The sequence below is a fragment of the Vidua macroura genome, chromosome 9 (assembly GCF_024509145.1).
Source record: "Vidua macroura isolate BioBank_ID:100142 chromosome 9, ASM2450914v1, whole genome shotgun sequence".
In the NCBI taxonomy this organism is placed as follows: Eukaryota; Metazoa; Chordata; class Aves; order Passeriformes; family Viduidae; genus Vidua; species Vidua macroura.
In genome coordinates, this window is record NC_071579.1 from 7,764,182 (window position 1) to 7,781,426 (window position 17,245).

General features: G+C 45.7%; 1 protein-coding gene across 2 annotated transcripts in view; it reads right to left on the reverse strand.

The window, feature by feature from the left end:
• PLA2G4A (phospholipase A2 group IVA) overlaps positions 1-8,988 on the reverse strand; it is a 70,659-nt gene extending 61,671 nt beyond the window's left edge. The window contains exon 1 of one of the 2 annotated variants that reach the window (XM_053985488.1): positions 8,949-8,988. The gene's annotated coding sequence lies outside the window, so the exon portion shown is untranslated. Of the gene's footprint in view, positions 1-8,696; positions 8,784-8,948 lie in introns of those variants that run through there. The other variant, XM_053985486.1, reaches the window with a different exon arrangement.
• Between the last annotated feature and the right edge of the window lie 8,257 nt (positions 8,989-17,245).

Consider the following 17,245-nt stretch of genomic DNA (forward strand, 5'->3'; position numbering starts at 1 on the left):
CATGCCCAACACATATATTACATTTTTGAGAGAAGAAATTAAGTACTTCCATAACAGTGATCTTTGTCTTGTACCCAACCCCTGAGCAAACCCTGAGCAAAGCCAGACCTGGAGCAAAGCCCACCTGGCTCCACTCAGCCAAGCCTCTGGCCAAGCAGACCTTCAGCCCTGGATCTGAGCTGTTACACAGAATCCCAGACTGGTCTGGGCTGGAATGGACCTTAAAGACCATCTCATCTCGTTCCACCCCCAGGGATGCCACTCACTATCCCTGGTTGCTCCAAGCCCCAACCACGCTGGCCTTGGCTATTTCCAGGGATGGGGCAGCCACAACCTCTCAGGAGCAAGCAGTCCCTGAGCTGCCAGCTTGTGTTTGAAGGCATCATCATCTTGGCAAAGCGTTTGCACAGGGGTTTGATTTTCTGCACAAGACTTGGCTGGGCTCTCCTCCACCCTTCTGTCCTGCTGGAGAGGGCACACAGTGGCACCTTCCTGCTCAGAGACCACGCTGGGAGCGGCGCCTCACTGCCCCTGCCCAAGCTCCTTCCTTTTCCTGTGCCGTGGCTCTCACAACTTCCCCACGTTCTCAGTTCCCTGGACAGCTCTGCCAGCCCTGCCCTGCCAGCCAGGCCCTGCTCCTGCTTTGTTCCAAATTCATTAAATTGAATTTGGAATTTTTGCTTTTCTGCCCCACCATTCCGGACGGATTCAGAGTGCCAACAGGGAAAACACCGAGCTGTGGCACGAGCTGCCGATTTAGGAGGAAAGCTTTGGATCAGGTGCCACTTCATTTTTAGATAACTCTTATCTACACAGACACACAGTGAAGGCCTGAGAGAATGAAGGGAAGGACTGAAGCCACTACTATTGTAAATGCAGGTGAACCCAGTGGGAAGAAATGCTGATGTCTGACTCCAGTTCAGAAGGCTGAATGATTTCTTTATTATAACTATGCTGTAATACATTAATATACTATTTAAAGGAGACATTAAACCTATATCCCTACTTCTTCTAACTACCATATCTAACTCACTCACAACTGGTGACCCTCTGGCAAGAGCCCAGCCACAGGTGGATCTGATTGGCCATCAGGCTCAAACAATCCTCACCAGAATCCAATCAAGCAATCACCCCAGGTAAGCAATTCTCCAAACACATTCCACATGGGAAAAACAGGGAGCAGAAATAGAAATTGTTTTCTCTTTCTTCTCTCCGTGCTCCTCTATGAAAAAATCCTGAGAGAGAGAAGACTGTGCCTGCCACACACTTCAAACGAATGCCCAACATTCCCAATTAAGGCTTTGGAGATGGATTAGACTGATGTATTAAAGAACATCTTTATAGAATTATTGGAAAATTTTTCTCCATCATAAGCAAAAAAAAAAAAAAAAAAAAAAAAAAAAAGGTAAATTTCTCATTACTGTAATATGACTCTACCAGTACCAGGAGGTAATTCCATCAGTGGTTACACAAAGCAGAAAAAAACCCACAGAAGTAACAAAACCCATAAAAACATAGCAACTTAAACATGGATTTCAGGAGTATGATACAGTAACTCGCAGTCACTAAGGAGCCACAAACAATGACTTCAAAGGTAAAAGGACAGCAATCAAAGGGAGGAAGAAACCCCAAATTTGCATATCCCCTTGTTAAAGACCTTTGCAAAATCTGGGACACAAGGGGACTTTCATGCTCCTCTCTGAGGCACAGAGGATTGGTTCAGGAAACTTAAATGAACTATGACTACTCTCTTACCAAACTACCTAACCTTCTAATTTAACTATTTCTTAAGACACCGAGGGCTTACTCCCTCCTTGCCAGCTCAAACTCTCTCCCAGCATATGAAACACCCATGGATGTGCTGGCTCTGTGGTGAAAGGGAAATGACTGACACATTACAGGGCAGAGAGTACATACTGCAGGTGTTTGACCACTTTTCAGGAAGACTTTCTATAAAGAAAATAAGGACAAAGAAAAGAAAACAAATAAAGAAAATAATAAAGAAAGAAAGAAACTAATAAATAAATAAGAAAATAAATAAAGAAAATAAGCACAAAGTTGTCAGAAGAGAATTACATCAGTTTAAATAAAACCCTTTAGGGGAGAGTTTAACCCCACTTATACTCAAAAAAGCACTTAAAGGAAAACAGTCACTATGTGGCCAGGAAAGGCCACTCAGCTGGGGGAGAAAGACCTTGCCCTGCCCACACAATTTCTTTCAGATGGTGATTTTGATTCAGATTTGGCTTAATGCCTCAGAAGAAGCTATTTCATTTCACAGAACCATAGAAGGTCTGAAGGGACCTTAAAGCCCATCCAGTGCCACCCTGTGCCATGGGCAGGACCATCTCCCACTAGCCCAGGTTACTCCAAGCCCTGTCCAGCCTGGCTTGAGACACTTCCAGGGATCCAGGGGCAGCCACAGCTTCTCTGGGCACCCTGTGCCAGGGCCTGCCCACCCTCCCAGGGAAGGATTTCTTCCTAATAGCCAATATAATTTTCTCTATAGCAAAAAAAAAACCCTTATAAAAATTTAACCTGTGTTCTCCAGGCCACAGGGGAGTTGAAGAGCTCATTGAATAGCACACTGAGTTAATGAATTTGGGATTCTTGGAAAAAGTAATTTAAATATAAAAAGCAAAATAACACTTGGAAGCATGTCCCAGCTGAATGCAATCACTCAAAAACCTGTGTGGACATGTGCTATTCCAAGTGGAAAATGCCAGAGAAATGCAAGATGTTGGCAGGCTTTGCCATTAGCAAAGAGCTGGTTCTCACTACCATCAGCACAGCTCCCTAAGGGAACCTTACAGTGCCTGGGAGTCTGAGAGCATCATCACTGAAACAAACACACACCCATAAAACCACTCTGGATTTAGGGAAAGCCAGGACCTGCTTCCCAGCACCCTCCTCTCAGATGCTGTCCAAGCTCTGTTCCCATTTTTTGTTAAGTTTTTCACCAGCACTGTCCTTAAGTCACAGCTGTGGGGCTTTGGTTACACAGAGAAAGTGACTTTTTCTTCACAATACAACAGTCAAAAACACCAGGTTTGTGAAAATTACAGAGTCCTGCCTTTATCAGGAGATAAAGGGGTGTTACACTCAGTGCTATGGTTAGAAACTCATGATCCATTCTGCTTGGATTAAGGAGGACAAGGATTCAAACAGAACAGCAGCACATGAATAGTTAGTTCTGTATTTTATAGAAATTGTCTAGGATAAGAGATGGCCACTATTGCAATGTTCACTTCAACACACACCCATATTGATTAAATTAAAGAACAGATGTGTCTCAAAAGTCTTTCAAAATTCTCCATTATAGGCTAGTTTTGAAAAACAGAACACAAGAGGATCAACCAGAAAATTTCCATTTACTCACATTCCACAACCACCTTCTCCCCAAAATGTAGTTTCATGTTGTTTCTTCCAGTACTGCCAGATCAGGCAGCAGCTGCTGGCTTTGCATAGAGCTCCAGTTTTGCATGTGAGGTCCAAAGGCAGAGTATTTGGGATGGAGCATGCAAAGTGATGGTGCATGCCACAGCCAGAGCTGCTCCCTGTTCAGAGCAATCATCCACAGGTGCTGTTTGCTTTCCCCTGGGATGGGACAGAATGGAACCTCTGCTTGGGGACATTTGTTTTTAGCATCCACTTGACAGTGCAGTAAGTTAAATACATGAGCAACACAGTTTTAGTAATTAAATCCTATTTATAATCCCTACCTTAAGAAACAGACATGATAGTGGGAGGGACAGGGAAGCAACACCAAAACAAAAGTAACCTCACACCGAACCTGTAAGGCTAAATCTTTCTATTGCATGGTCTGGCCAAGGCCATGGAGCAGATGGGATGAGACAGCCTGGACATGTGCACCCAATTCTTACTCCATCAGCTCCATCTATCCCAACATTCCACTTATCAGTCCTGTCCTTCATGCATGTTTCATAAAATGCAATCCCCTGGGGGCTGGGACTGCCGTTTACAGCAAGAAATAAACATTTGTACAGATCTTATTGTAAGATCTCTGTGTGTGCATAAATAAGGACCTTTATAATCCCAGTAAATAGGAAAGGATAATTTATTATAGAAGTGCACATTCCTACTCATCTTGGCAAAGGATATGAGCACTGATAATACTAGTAGGAAAAGGAATTAGAGTCTTACTGATTTATGCTGCAATCATTCTAAGGAAAATACCAGATGAATATCAAAAATTAGTCAGTTCAACAGCTTTACTATCAGATAACCACAAAAAAACACAGATGCAGCTGATACATTTCAAATAGTTCAGAACTTATAATGTGGAAGCTTTTGACCCTGTATTTTGTGTCTCCTTTCTAAAGTTGCACATTTAGGGAAGCTGGAAAGATGGAAAGAAAAAGATTTTTGTTTGCAAGCTTAGCTGTGTTTTTAAAAGTACACTTTCAGCATCCTAAGCTGAAGTAACGTTGTTATCAGGAGAAAAAGCAGCTCTGTATCTTTCTCTCCAAGTTACCAGTTCTACCACTCATCTAGAAGGAGATTAAACATCGCAATTAAAGAGGGCTTGCCAGCAGAGCTGTGCAGCCTGGACAGCAGCCCAGTGCTCAGAGGCGCCACAGGCACCACTCACCCAGCTCTGACACCAACCCCAGAGACTGCACCCCTTGCACAGAGCAAAGGGCACTCCCAGAGCATCATCTCTGTGCTCTGAGGGATATCTGTTTGGAATCACACGGACTTTATCATGGAAGCACCTGCTTTTCCTCCAGGGATCACTTAAAGAGTCTGGGACACTCACACAGTGACTCCTACTCCAGCTGTTTGTCAGTCCAGATCCCAAAAACATCCTTCCCAGGCCCCCAGCTGGGTAATAATTAGCATTGACTCCATGATTGCAGAAGGCTGATCAATTGCTTTATTATATCATCTTACACTATATTATACTCTAGTTATTAAGAAACTCTGTAACCCTTCCAGCCAGTCCAATACAGCTTTGACCTAATTGGTCAATCAATCCAAACACCATCCAGTGTCTAATTAAGAAATCACTTTTTGGTAAACAAATCTTCCACATGTGCACAACAGCAGGTGCAACAAGTAGAGATAAGAATTGTTTCTCATTCTTTCTCTGATCTTCTCACAGCCTTCCCCGGGAAAATGCCTGGGAAAGTTGTGCCTGCTCTCTGTGGCCAGAGAGCTGCTGCCACACTTCCCCACATGTGCTGAGAGTCTTGGAATTACCAGCACACAGCAAAAGTGTGAGCTGATATGGAAGTGTCATCCCCACAACCTGCACTCTGGGAAAGGAAAACACTCTGGGGGAAAAGCTGCAGTGTCTGTGCCCCCTGGCACAGCTGCCAGCTGAGACAGGACCAGCACAGGCTGAGGAAGCAGCACAGCTGACAGCCCATAATGTACTTGTGAGAAAATCAGTCAAATCTGTACATCTATCAATATATGGCTGATATTTTCCCCTCACCAACACTGCTGGCTCATTTTTTACAGAAACTGCGTCATTCTATATAATACCACAGAAGCCCAGAGTGATTTGGGTTGGAAGGGACCTCAAAGCCCATCCAGTGCCACCCCTGCCACGGGCAGGGGCACCTTCCACCAGCCCAGGCTGCTCCAAGCCCCATCCAACCTGGCCTTGGACACCTCCACAATGTGTTCAAACTGGAGAATTAATCGATATTTCTAAAAAAAAGTCCATGAATTCTCACTTGCAGTATCACCACAATATTTTTCATTTAAAAAAAACAGAGTAAAGTTAAATGTTTAGTAGGTCCTTTTGCTTTCCCCATAATTTGTTTAAAAAGAAAATATTGGAAGCTTTTGGTGCTCAGTTTGGTCCTGCTTTGGAGACCACTTTCCCCTGTCCTAGAGCCCCCTCCCACCCCTGCCTCATCAGCTGAGTAACTCTGCTCCAGACGTTGACACACAGGCTACTGGAAATTGGTACAGTCAGGAAATTTGGGTCATCTCTCTGAGGTAAACAGTAAATGAAAATCCTCAGGAAAGTCTGAATACCAAGGTGATGAGGGGCTGTTTTTTTTCTTCTTTTTAAAAAAGGAAGAATTCTTTTGAAAGTATTCTGTTACTATATCACGTTATTATAACCTAGGGCAGTGATGAGGTCATTTCCATTACCGAGGCAGGTTCTGGGATTTGTTTTTCAGACTACTGAGAAAGACACAGTTATATCAGTGCCTCAGCAAACCCAGACAAGAGTTCATCACCTCACAGCAAGGTCCTGCTGGCCCTGCTCATCAAATCAAAGACAAATTCTTCCACAAATTATGTAGAGCTTCTGTTTAGAAAGAGACAAATGAAATAAAACCAGACCAGTGGCAAACTCAGTATAAAAGTGTGTCCCATGAGTGGCCCCCAGGCTTTAACTGGAAGCTGAATTCCTAGCTGAGCTAGAGCTGTAGGGAAGGACCTGCTTTTATTGCTTAAATCATGTCCAGACTGTAAGGCACCAATATTTTTAATACATACTTGTCCATCAGTGTCAACTAAACAATTAGTTAAGAATTCAGTTTTGCTCTCTCAAGGCCACTCCCATTCCTCAGATACAGAGGATAAGTGCCCTGAAGGACAGGGAGACTCTGCTCCACAGCATTGTTATGTGTCAGGTAAAAAGTAAATTGGAATTTAATCTCTCAGCTCCACATTCACCACAGGCCATACCATACTCTGAGCTTTTACCTCTTGAGCTAGAAATTTCCCACAGAAAACTAAGTATTTTCTCACATTTTGTAGTCAGTTTTCATATACTTGAACTTCTGGGTACAACAGGGAGACACCTCATTCTCTGGATGCTACTTGCTGCTACCCCTGGTATTTTCCATCCCAAGCCATTCAATTAACTTCATGTGATTTGATTTCACAGTTCCCAAGTCTCCAGTCCCACTGCCAAGGCTGTCCTGTTCCAACCTACATGGAAGTCACCGAGGTTGCCACATCCCTGGATATTGCACATCAATTCAAACACTCCAACAGAGCCATTCCCATTATTCCTGCAGCAATGTGCACCCAGAAGGTCATTTCTGCATTGCACTGGGTCCAGCCCTTGGCATTGCCAGGAAGAACTGAGGTTATCCAAAGTGTCAGTGAAGTCTGCTCAGTGGTTTTGCAGGAGGGAAATACTTAGTGCTCACCCCATGCTCGTGATTTTTCCCCTTTGTAGGATGAAAATTCATGAACTGAAGGGAAAAAACTATGGCAAAACCTGAAATATTTCCCATTCTAGCTGGCTTAGGCCAACTGGCAAATGCAACCTATTCAAAGTGCCATGAAAATTAAACTTATGATAACAATGTTCAATGTAATATATTCAAGTTAAGATGAAATCAAATATGCAACTCTAGTGATACAGCAGCATTGGATAACTTCTCTTTTTTTCTTTTTTTTTTTTGGCTTTTTTTTCTAATTTTTTTAAGAAAAACAAGTAATAAACAGCGCTTGGTGCCAAGAGTCAAACTGGTGTTTTTCCAGTGCAGATTGACTGGCCATGCACGAAGAGATTAATTTATGTGATTCAAGCATAAATCAATATTTGCATTTCTCTTTTGTTATGGATCCCTGCCATATGGGAACAAGAGAGTGCAGAAAGCTGGACAGGGCCAACATGAAGATTTGGAGAGACAACAGTGCTAGAAGAGCATTTATCTCTACACCGTGTATTGAAAACTTCTCACTAAAAAAAAGAAAAATAAGCACATCAGTTTTCAATTTATGCTTTCTGTCTGGAGTCCTTAGCAGGCTGAACAATTCTTGGTAACCACAAAGCAGCTGATCCCGTGCATCAATAGCTTCACGTGCATCTCACCCTACTGAGGTGCAGAACAGCATCTTCTGCCAGAAACAAGCCCTACCCGCACCACTGCTCCTCCCTCGGGGTTGGAGCTTCAGCCGGGAGTCTGCATCCCATCATGCACGTGGGAAATTCCACACTAAGCAGTTCAGGCGGCCGAAGGGATTTTCCCCAAAGCGAAGGCACAAGGTCAAGCTCTGGGCAGGGGTCACGCAGCCCCAGCAGCTCCAGCTCCCCAGGGGAGGGGACAAACCCCAGTGCAAAGCCCAGGGCTGCTGGGGGAGCACGACCACGAGCACAGGAATTGAGGCAGCAGCTTCTGCACAGGTGCAGCAGGGCTGGCCAGAGGCCGGGCAGAGCAAACCACCCCGCACCTGTGAGTGCGAGTCCCAAAAACGGCACAGGGAACCCCATGGAAACCAGGCTGCTCCAGGCCAGGCTGGACCGGGCTTGGAGCACCCTGGGCTAGTGGAAGGCGTCCCTACGCATGGCAGGGGGTGGGACTGGATGGGCTGTAGGGTCTTTTCCAACCCAAACCATTCAGTGATTTTGGTCCGTGATCACACCAATGTAAGTGAACAGAAACCTGCTAAAGGCCGTGACCAGGAACTCTTACAGGCATTTCTCTCACATCAGACCCAAGAGAAGAGCTGCTCTCGCAGGCATTTTGCAGAATGTTCCCTCTGCAGCCGCCCTGCCGCACTTCCCCACAGCTCGCACGGCCGACTGCTTCACCGCCGGTGCCCGTGCCAGTGCCAGTGCCAGCCGCGGGACAGGGGCCGGGCACGACCCGGGAAGCTGAATCCCTAGCTGAACCAGACGGATGGGGATGGAGGTGCGGGACCTGAGCAGGGTCCCGCTCCCGCCCGCTCCCCCCGCGCTGCCTCCCGCGTACCTCTCGGAGCCGCGCGGAGCGAGCGCAGCGGGCCGGGCGCGGCCGGGGCTGTCCGCGCAGGGACTGCGCCCCGCGGGGGCTCCTCCGGCCCGGGCTGCACCGTCCCGTCCCGTCCCGTCCCGTCCCGTCCCGTCCCGCCGCGGGGGCGGCTCCGCACCGGCCCCGTTCCCGGCGCCGCTCCTCGCCCGCCCTGCGACCGCCGCAGCCGCGCCCGGCCCCGCTGGCCCCCGCTCGCTCCCACCCCGCGCTTACGGCTGCCGGGCTCCGCCGGGCGCGTCCCGCTCCGCTCCCGCCGCGGGCGACTCCGCGCTCCGGGCGGGGAGGGGCCCGCGCCGCCACCGCCTCTTAAGGAGGATCCAGGCGCCGGCCGGGGCTCTGGGGACAGTAGCTGAGAGGGGGACATGGGGTGAGAGGGGACAGCGGCTGCGAGCGGGGACAGCGGCGGGGCTGCGGCGGCTCCGTCGCTCCGGGCGCTGCGGTGACCGGGCCGAGGGGACGGAGGAGCCCCGGGCGCTGCCGTGGGGAGCGCTTGGCCGGAGCCGGAGCGAGCGACTGATGTGGCAGAAAATAGTAACCAAATAAATGGAATTTGCATTAAAATATCCCTTGCGTTAAAAACCCCTTGCTGTCGCGGCGGCGGTGGATGTTACTGTGGGAATATGCCTTCCTCAAGGTGTTTGATTCAGCAGGTGTGACCACAAAACACTTTCATTCTGTTCAAGTACCTCGTGAACATTTGCACGTGTAACACTTTCACTTACAGACTCTTGGTTTTGAAAGGATGGGTGTTGAAACAGCGGTGACTGTGCCCTGTGAACCTTGGCCAGGTCCAAGGTGTTGCTGGATCACTCAGTCCCCTTTGGTCCACTTTACACTTCCATCTAAAAGTGGAATTTTAAGTCATTATTAATTCTATCACTTTCATCCTTTGTGATGATCAAAGAAGACCTTACAATTCCCTTCCATTCATTCACATTTTTTCTGTTTTGCTTTAATAGATTTGAAACTGAAGTGTTTTGAAATATACTGAAATTGGAAAATTTATTTCTCGATTGTATTGTATTATTTGCTGCATTGCTCAACAGGGAGTGGCCTTAAGCTGAAGGAGGACAGGTTTAGATTAAGAAAGAATTGTTCCCTGTGAGGGTGGGGAGGCCCTGGCACAGGGTGCCCAGAGAAGCTGTGGCTGCCCTTGGATCCCTGGCAGTGTCCAAGGTCAGGTTGGACGTGGCTTGGAGCAACCTGGGCTAGTGGAAGGTGTCCCTGCCCACGGCAGTCCATGGGACTGGATGGGCTTTTGGGTCCCTTCCAACCCAAACTATTCCATGAGTCTACGATCCTTTGTTTAACACCCAAAAAAGTATTTCCTACCTGGGCTTTTGGAGCTCACAGTGAGTCAGTGGGAGAGTCTGACAGGCTCAAACCTCAGCTGCTGCTCACCCATAACCTGCACTCTTAACATGACACCTCTCAAAGATGCCAGTTCTTCTCCAGACATACCAAAAGACGAGACTGAGTTTCACTTCAATGTTGACGTCAAGCTCTTTCCAAAGACCCATTTTTATGCTGGGGATTTGCACAAACTCAGTGCCTAAATTGGAACTCACTTCTTTGAAAAATGTGGTCTTAAATAAGCAAAGATAAAGGGTCTTAAATAAGCAAAGATAAAGGGGAGAAGAAAAGGCTTTTAAATTACTCAACCAAGACCTCAAAGTGCAGCAAACCAAAGGATACTATTCTACAAGTGAGGGGCACGTAGGTGGCATTCACATTGTATTCACAAAGTTAAGTGTCTGGCAAAGCAGTAGCCACAATTAGAGGACAGCAAGCCACTCCTCGGCACAAAGCAAGCCAGAAGCCTCATTTTCTCCATTATCTTAGTGGTCCCCTGCTGTGATACACTGAGGGGCTGAGCCACTCTGGCCACCACTGATGATCTGGTGGTCTGGCTCATTTGTGAGGGTAGGGAAGCAGGGTAAGGAAGAGCTGCCCTGGAAGTGCTGTCACAAAGAAGGGCAAGTGTATGTTTAAAAAGCCAGCCTAGGACTGCCAGCTCAGAAAGTGCCTGTTTGATGTGGCAGCATCCTCCTCCACATCCTCAATGTGCCATTTGAGGGAACATTGACCAGAAAAATGCAGCGAATCCACGATGGTGCCATTATTTGGGTCCTTTTGTCTTCCACGTCAACCACTGTCTGCAGACCACCTCACCTCATCTCCTGGTAGGAGAGGACTCTGAAATGTGTCACACCAGCTCAGTATTGGTCTGGAGACATGTAGAGATGACAAAAACATGAATAAAATTGTTCCCATCAAGTTAGTTACCCTCTCCCCCTTCACTGGGGATTGACCAGCAAGGCTGAGGGTCTGACCCCCTCATCTGTGCTCTAAATCCTCCAAATGCACTTCTTTGAAGTGCCCAAGAGATGCCCTGCTGAGCCCAAGAGAAGCGGAGTTCCCAGCGCTCCGAGGTGACCGTGACTGCCCAGGGCAGGTGTCAGCCACTTGCCTGGGGGTCCTCCTGCTCCACCTTCTCCCTGGCACAGCCCTGCTCCAGCCACAGCCCTGTGGGGAGCCACGTGCTGCTCACAGGCCTGATCAGCTGCCCCTGAACTCTGCCAAGGAGGGGGCATCTGCAAACCCAGAAGTTTATCTCTGACTCTCTTTCTCGGCATTTGAAATCTCTCCAAAGCGCGATTCCCAGGGGACGGCTCTGGTTATCGTTTTTGTGGTTTTACAGACAGCAAATGCTGGAATAAACACAGCCCCCAGCAAACAGGGGAACTCCAGTATTTCCATTAGAACTCCCAGAGTCAGTTCTGATTATCAAAACTCCGATTTCTCCCTGGTCAAGGAAACAGCTCAGACTCCTGATAAGGAGCTGAGTAACTAAAAGTCAAAAATTCCTCTTCCCTTCTTGTTGACGCAAGGAGAAATAAAAAGCTTTTTTTGCACATTGTGACTGTTTTTGTTACTTCATATAATTATTTTTGATCTTAATCCTGTTTCTTCAAGAAAATTATGGGTAGGGTTTCATGATTTATTTTTTTCCCCTGTGACAAAGGAAGTTTAGGAGCTGCCTTCCCCTATCCCTCATTCTCCCCACACACTGCAAGTCCTGTGCTGTGGGATGCCTCACCAACTAACCTTGGAATGCGTTAAGAAACCTCTTTCCCTTGTCTTTTTTTGTGAAGTTTGTTGTTCTAATTTCAGGCTACTTCAGCCCACTAAGAGCTGCCTGCTGCAGGGTCCCTGACCCCCCAGCCATGTGTGTGTCTGGAGGTGCCAGAGCCCCCAGACCCTGCGCTGCTCCCCTCCCTTCCTGCGGCAGTGGGAACGAGCCCTGGACTGCGGCGAGGCAATGACAGGGTGTGGAAAAGGGCCTCGAGAGGCACCAAAGAGATCTCTCCTGAAGCAGAACTTCAAGGGAAGCAATGCCAAATTACAGGGGCCCTCTGAGTGTGTCCTCAAGGGCATAGCTTCAGGCAAACCATGGAAAAGGGAGAGTGGGAATAGCAGGACAAACACGCAATTAAGTAAACAAGAAGGGGGTATTTTGTCGGATGCTTCACACAAACCGACTACTTTCTTCCAGACATTTCACCATGTATCAGAGAAAAATCACTCTTTGATCAGGCTCACAAACAGGAGGTGTTCCATGGAAGGCTGACATTTGCTCTTGTCAAAATATCTCTCCTCCTGTGGTGAAAATCATTGTCTATAGCACATGAGGTGAGGGGGGGACTGTAAATTTGCTATTAAGATTTCTCCAAGTGAAAATTAGCCATTTGCTTATCTATTGCATGTCTCCTGACATGGTTTAGCTGGGGTTCTGCCTAAAGCAGGATTTTCAAGCTGGTGCCTCCTATCATTGACATCTGGCATCTGGCAGAGTAAATGCATTCCTTTTTACCACTTTACTCCTTAAGACCATTTATCAGATATATCAGGACTGCAGAAAATGGCTTTTCCTCCAAGCCAATTTGCCTTTGCCCTTACTTCCCCACTCCCACATGGAAATATTTCCCCTATGACATAAAAAAATAACTTATCATTCTGGAGGACTTTCCACTGTGAATGAGAAAACTTTGCACCAGAAGGGACTTCTGGAGGGAGCTCTCAGTCAGGTGTCTGATTCCTTGATATTCCTCTCCTCCTTTCTCTCCCTGCTTCCACCTACAAGGTGGTTTTCTGGGGCTGTGGCCAAGTCACCCCTGGCCCTTAAGGAAACAAACATGAAGGGCTAAAATAACAGCAGGTTTCAGTCACAATCCTGTGGTCCTGAAATATCCCCCAGGTGCTTGAAGTGCAGCATGTCAGGGGAAACCTTCATATTAAGGGAGAAGTCAGTCCCTGTAATTGCCTGCTATTGGATCTATGGTGTCTGCCCTCATAAAATGATGGGATCACAGGAGAACCGTCTGGAAGGGACCTCAGGAGGCTCCTATCCAACCTCCAGCTCAAAGCAGAGGCAGCTCTGGGCTCAGACCAGGTTACCCAGGGCTCGATATTCCCAGCTTTCCTTGACAGGAATCATGAGACTTTGACTTGTGGCTTTTCATCAAATTAGAATAATTTTATACTGAGAGTGATCCTATTTATACTGGGATATTTTAAATGAGATGAGTACAGGACCAAATATTTTACTAAAATATATTCAGGTGTGCCACTTACATTATGGATGTTAATAAAGTTGATTCAGTCTAAACAAAAATCAGTCACTAGAAGAGGCAATAGACAATAAACCCCAAACATTTTAAGAACATGAATGCCATGAAGCTCATTATTCTGAAGATCTGTTGTCCTCACTGTCATTTCCCACCTGCCTTCTTGCCCAGTACCTTGTTGACAACTGTGCCCAGCAGTTTCCCCTTGATTTCCCCTTGAAAAAATCATGTTTCCCCTTGATTTCCCCTTGAAAAAATCATGTGGTTATCACGTATTTATAGGTATAATTTAATGTTCCCTGGGAAGAAGTGAGGACTCACAGGTCCAGAAGTCTCAGCTCTGTGCTGTAGCCATTATTAGAGACAAAGTCAGTGCAAACAAAAAGCTACAAGAAATAGAATTCAGTTGGAAATTCAAACTAAAAATCAGTAACTAATGAAGTCCTTGTGATCAATACATAAATCAGAAGAAATTAAGTCAACCCCACTCCTAAGAGGTGCAAAGAACTCCCCCAAGTATCACAAGAAAACTAAGAGACTATATTGGGATATACTTTTGAAGAGATATATTTTCATTAAATAGCTGACGGTGTTTGGACAACCTTGTTTGCCCTTTTGAGAGTAATGGCACCAGCAACATTCACTTCACACTCTGTTATTAACATCATGGGTCGCTGGTTTTATGGTTCATTCAGGCTCTTCAAAGACAACACTCCACTTAAAGGGTAACTTGCACATTTCCTCTCTCAAATGAGGCCATTTCTGTTCTAATGCCTTCCTTTTCTTTCCATGCAGCCATTACTCTTCAGCTTCTCTGTTGACTAAAATCAATCTGAGCTCTGCTGTGACCACAAGAGACTTGGTTCTACGTCAGAAATGATGATGGAAATCCAGGAGCAGTGCAAAACTCCAGGTGTGACAGACCAACGAGAAGCTCTGAAGGAATGTGTTTGCTGAGTTTTGCATCTTCTTTGACAAACACTGCCTTCATCTCTTTGGGGTATTTTGTCCTCATTCTCCTGACTGTTACTTTGTTTGTCTCACATCCATAAACTAAATTAGACATGAAAACCCCACATCAAAGACTGATATGAGACACTACACCAGGCAGAGGGCTGGGTTTATTTCAAATATGTCCTAACATTCAGGAAAGTTCCTAGATACTATCAAAGTTTTTGACTATCAGGAAACTTTATTCCCTAATGCCCTAAATCTATTATATTGTTATGACAAAGGCAAAGCACATAAAAACATTTCCTAAACACAAAGAAACACTCTGTAAAACAAGCTAAACTCAAATAGGACAATTTTTTAACCAGTAGGAGTTATGGACCCTCAGTCCTTTTCTATCACAGGAAAAAAGATATTTTTGTGTGCTGAGGCTGAATTTGAATTTTCATAATACTTCTAGAGCAGCAGAACCTCCATGTACTGATTCAGTCTGGTACCAAGCATAGTAATCAAAAACAATCAAAAATAATAATCAAAAATAATAATCAAATATAATCATCAATAATAAAAAATAACCAGAACAATAAAAAATAAGTCTTATATGGAACAATCTCCCAGCCTGCTGTTTTGGGAAAACCTGAGTCAAAATTTTCAGAATTCACAGAGAAGTGAACAATTTTTTACATCTGCAGAATGAGGAAATTGCATTTTTTTCTAGCTTGGTTTTTTGTTTGATGCTGAGGAATAGATCAGCTGGAAGTCACACAAAGCCTTAAAATACAAATAAAACCAAGGAAATCAGGAGCCAGCTGTTTCTCAGGTACTGTACAGACTTGCACATCTCTCCCTGAGAAACTACAAAATCTTTTCTCTATCTTATAAATGGTCAAAGGCGCTCTGGAGTAAGAGCAAGCCTAAAGATTTCTCACTGACAGCTGAATTTCTGAGTTGCTGTTCCTTACCAGATTGATCCTTGGCAGTCAGTTTATGCAGCAATGAATATTTCCATTATTTATTTCTGAAGTGGAGGATCCTTGTGATTAAAGACATCTGCTCCCAGAAATAGCTGGAAAACATCAGGATGAGGCAAACATCACCCACACCACCCTGCCTGGCAGCAAGCCATCACTCTCCCCAGAATAACAAACGGACAGATCATTTTGCAAGTAGGAGTTAAGAAACAGAAGTAAAACCTGGAAATGTTCAAAGTCACTATCACACAGAGATCAACACAGAACAGTGGATAAATACATGGTGCATGCAGAAGGATTTTTTAACAATTCTACAAACATACCTGGGCATTCCAATAGAGCAAGAAAAAAAGTGCATTTCATGTCTCAGGACCTGACTATCCCAATTAGTCTTTTTGCACAATGTTGAGTTACAGAAATACTCTGGGTAATTTTCCTATATCTTACCTCATTCTCTTAAACTTCGGGGTCTGCTGGCCCCAGCCTGGCATCCCTGGTGCTGCTGCTCAAGGCAGTATGAGGCTAGGAAAGGTTTCCAGCCCTGTGATCCCTGTTCTGTAGCTCCATGGACTCATGCTCTGTGCTGGGACAGAGGGGTTTGGGGGGTGGGGGGGGGTCTAAGGCAGCTAAATTCCTAAGGAATTAAAATCTCTGTGGTGGATCATTCCTAAGCATGAGCTGTGCTGTGGGATTTTTACTTGTTCTCACAGTAATGAACAGGACCCTCCCAGGATAAGGTAGTTCTTTGTTACATAAGAAAATTGAGGAGGTCCCTAAGATTCTGTGAAAAAGGGAGCTCTGTCCCCACAAACAATGGCTCTTCTGGGAGGGCCTCTCTCCACAATCCTGCATTTAAACTCCATCTCTGCCTCACTTACCCCTGCCTTGGGAGAGAACCAAAGATCAGAGTGCAGAACACCAGAACAGGAGGGTCAGGCTGGAGCTCAGGGAAAGGTTCTTCCCCAGAGGGTGCTGGCACTGCCCAGGCTCCCCAGGGAATGGGCACGGCCCCGAGGCTGCCAGAGCTCCAGGAGGGTTTGGACAACGCTCCCAGGGATGAACAGGCTGGGATTGTTGGGGTGTCTGGGCAGGGACAGGGGTTGCACTCCATGATCCCTGTGGGCCCACTCAGGATATTTTCTGACCTGTTATAAATGAATCAGTCCATATAATAATTAAAGGAATTTATTAAATTAAATCAAAGTAAAATTGGAAAAGCCACAAGCAAACCAGCACCGAGCGAGGCAATCGGTGCTGGCTGAACTGGGTCCAGACCATGCAGCTCCATACCCTTGCAGTTCACAGGGTACTGATTTCACAGGGTCTTTTTTATACTGTTTCCAGACCTAGCAGGATTCTGGGGTGGGGGGGGGGGGGGTCCTCCTGTTTCCTTTTGTCCTTTTTCACATATTCATGCATGTTCTTTTCTCGTGGTGCTTCTAAACCGGGGTTTTCCAGAATACTCTGATTGTCGAAATCCTGTAAGATGGTAATTCCCCCGAATATCTTGTTTTGGTGATGAATATTCATCTTATCATTCAAGGCATATCTTCTAGACAGAATAATTCTTCAGAATAGCCATCTTTTGAGAAAGGAATTCATCCTGTGTATATTGCTCTTTCCTGTCACTTGGTTCCATTAAAAAGGATACTGTATTTTTTAGTCCTGAGCATGAATTTATTCTAAATCATTTGTTACATGACCCAATGATTCATGCTTTATCTACTCACCCCTTACAAGTATCACTATCTACTGGAAAAGAATACACAGTAATTTGCCAAAGAAAAACTTTATACAGGAAATAGTAGAGGATGTTATTATTTGATAGAGCATAATCCTTTTTATTAATGACTAAATGGGTGCATTGGGCTTAGTCCTCAATGATTATGCTTCTTTACATTCCTGGATATTCCCAAAATAAATTATGTGAAGGGACATAACTCTGTACTTACAGTGAGTT